The 2825-nt window shown below is 42.3% G+C and overlaps 1 long non-coding RNA gene across 1 annotated transcript; it reads right to left on the bottom strand.

The window, feature by feature from the left end:
* Window positions 1–1309: 1309 nt before the first annotated feature.
* On the bottom strand, window positions 1310–1706 carry LOC123958249. Its single transcript, XR_006822016.1, has 2 exons — window positions 1544–1706; window positions 1310–1462 (listed from the first exon to the last, which is right to left on the bottom strand). It is a non-coding gene; the product is annotated as an uncharacterized LOC123958249 (long non-coding RNA).
* Between the last annotated feature and the right edge of the window lie 1119 nt (window positions 1707–2825).

Here is a 2825-nt window from a genome sequence, read left to right as displayed (position 1 = left end):
ACAGCGGCTGAAAGGTTTGTATAGACAAATCGTTCCACTAAATTTTCTTGCAGGCTAAATCAACACTTTGATATAATACCGGTGGTACCCAGGATAGTAATATGGGTCGCGTTAGCTGGTGAAGTAATGTGGAAAGTGATACAACTTTGGACCGGATAACGTTACCAACTGCTCGGCATTAGCCGGTGAGCTACTGTGACTCTCTCTGTGGCTCCAGCCTTTCTGATGTTGACTGTTTTCACCTGACATCATCTGAATCTCATTTGGTTTGATGGGCTTCAGCACATAAACCTTTATTGTTGTTTTGTATCCTCACGTGGAGTTTATGTTGGGGTCTGTGTTGTGCTGGGAGCTGGTTGTTTTGTGGTGTTAGTGGAATGCATGTCGTTAACTGTGGTGTTGTGACTGTGGCTCAGGAGGTAGAGCGGGTTGGGAAGTCTCCTGGCAGTCTTGGCCTATTAGCAGCATGACTAAGGGATGGTTCAGGGATAGCCAGCCCTGACTATAAACTTCATTAAAGAGGAAAGTCTTAAGCCTATAATCTTAAATGTGGATATGGGAAAGAAACTCAATAGCTGAAGGCTGTAGTTCCCATTCTACTTTTGTAGACTCTGGGAACCACTATAAACCGTCCATTCTGGGAGTGCATTGTTCTAAAGGGTTAAGGGACTTATTCTGGTAGCCTGTTAATAAGGAATTGTAATAATCCAGCCTAGAAGTAACAAACGTGTGGACTAGTTTTTCTGTATGATTTTTAGACAAGGATGTGCCTGATCTAGTTTGTTTTATTTGGGAGTTAAAGAACATCCTGATAGATAAGATAACCCCAGAGATTCTTTATGGTGGTGCTGGAAGCCAGGGCAATGCCATGTAGAGTAAGTATGTCTTGATGATCTAGAATCTAGATTATGTGTTTTGGAGGTGGTTGGGGCCAAATACAATGACATTTTATCTGAGTTTAATATATTGTTCAACAACAATGAAAGTTTATGTGTCCCAATAAGGTGAATAGAATTGGTCTAAGCACAGAACCTGGTGGAACTCCATGAGCAACTTTGGCACACATGGAGGATACAATGTTAACATGTACAAACCAAGACGAATCTGATAAATATAACTTAAACCAGCCTAGTGTGGCTCCTTTAATGCTAATTCAGTGTTTCAGTTTCTGTAGTAGGATGTGATGGTCGGTGGTGTCAAATGCAGCACTAAAATCTAACAAGACAAGTACAAAGACAAGCCCTTTGTCTGATGCTGTGTTAGGCTGGGCTGTCTAAGACTCAGGAGAAGACATGGAGGCAAAGTAAGAAACAGGTACAGGGGTTTTATTGAACAACAGGTAGGAATGGTGCTCTGAAATCCACTGTGAGGCTGGGGCAGAGTGCAGGCAGACATGCGAGAGGCTGGTCCAAAACAACTCGGCTAGGCAGGCAGGCTGGGCTTCCGGGACTGAAGCGGTTATCTGGAGCAGGAGCAAAAACACGCAAAGTCAGACAAAGATCAAAACAAGAGATCCAAGAGGCTGACTAGACAAAAAAAAAACCTCTAAGGCTGGCTGTTGGAAGTGTTACCACTTGGATGAACAGATGATCTGCCAGAGACTAGTTGGAAAGCTGGGGTTTAAGACAGGAGAGGTGATTGCAGAATCTGCTTCAGGTGAGTAGGAAGCCACAGGTGTCCTGATGAGGAAAGAGAGAACCAGGAGCACCACGCCCACACAGCACACAGCTCAGACAGGTGACAAAACAAAAACACAAGCAGCAGAGAAAGCAGTTTGTAAATCAGTTGAATTGTTGAATGTCAATCAGTTGTTAAAATGTTACTAATAGGCCTACTATAATGTATATCTAACTGTATCAGCAGGCAGACCTTAGTACATATATATATAGTAATCTATAAATATATTAGTATTATGCTAACATTAAATGTTTTATTTATTGTTATAATATAGCACTTGTACACAAATTTGTACTAGTTACTCCTCCAGGTGGATAGATACTCTGCTGTGGACAGATTTAGCCAGAGCCATGATGCCATTCTTGAGGGCAACACGCTCCCCTTGTTCCATTTTGCTAAAATTATTGTGTCATAGTTGTGTGTACCCCGCCTTGCGCCCAATGTCAGCTGGGATTGGCTAAAGCCCCCCCGCGACCCTGCATGCAGGATAAGCGGTTGACGATGGATGGATGGATGGATAAATTGTGTGTGTGTGTGTGTGTGTGTGTGTGTGTGTGTGTGTCGGTCGGGTCGGGGGTCGGGGACAAAGCTGGTACGTACATGTCAGTTTCAAATAAAGGTGTTAGAAATGTAGAAGACCAGCAGAAGAAGCAGTAGTAGAAGTAGCTTGCAGAAGCTACTGTGTTCCTGCACCACTGTCCTTAGTTCAAGCAGACACCAATCATAAATTAATCAGATGGGTGTTTCTGTCTTGCTCTCTCTCTCTCTAAAAACAAATAAAACAAAAATTATTTTGAGACATGCTGGTTAACTAGCTAGGCAGGACCTGCCTGCTAACTTCAGGCAGGTAACACTGGGCTGTATAAATGACAGCTTTTCAGTTCTTTTGTTATTTTAAAACAGCAGTGATATTTTCATGCAACAGCAGACTACATAAAGCGTGTGTGTTTTCTTGCTGGCTTCTGTAGCCACTGTCTTGAAGGCCTGTTCATGCCACTGATACACAACATATTCAATTCAGTTTTTGTAATACATATGGTTGATGTAGCCAGAGTCTCCCTCTTGTGGTCATGAAAAATGCCCTCTTATTTACTGGAATGCATTTTTTCATTGAGAAGTATAGAAAATTAGATCAATAATTTGCATTT

The sequence above is a fragment of the Micropterus dolomieu genome, linkage group LG19, assembly GCF_021292245.1.
Source record: "Micropterus dolomieu isolate WLL.071019.BEF.003 ecotype Adirondacks linkage group LG19, ASM2129224v1, whole genome shotgun sequence".
NCBI classification, from domain to species: domain Eukaryota; kingdom Metazoa; phylum Chordata; class Actinopteri; order Centrarchiformes; family Centrarchidae; genus Micropterus; species Micropterus dolomieu.
Note: the sequence above shows the minus strand (reverse complement) of the source record. Positions and strands in the feature narration are given on the sequence as shown.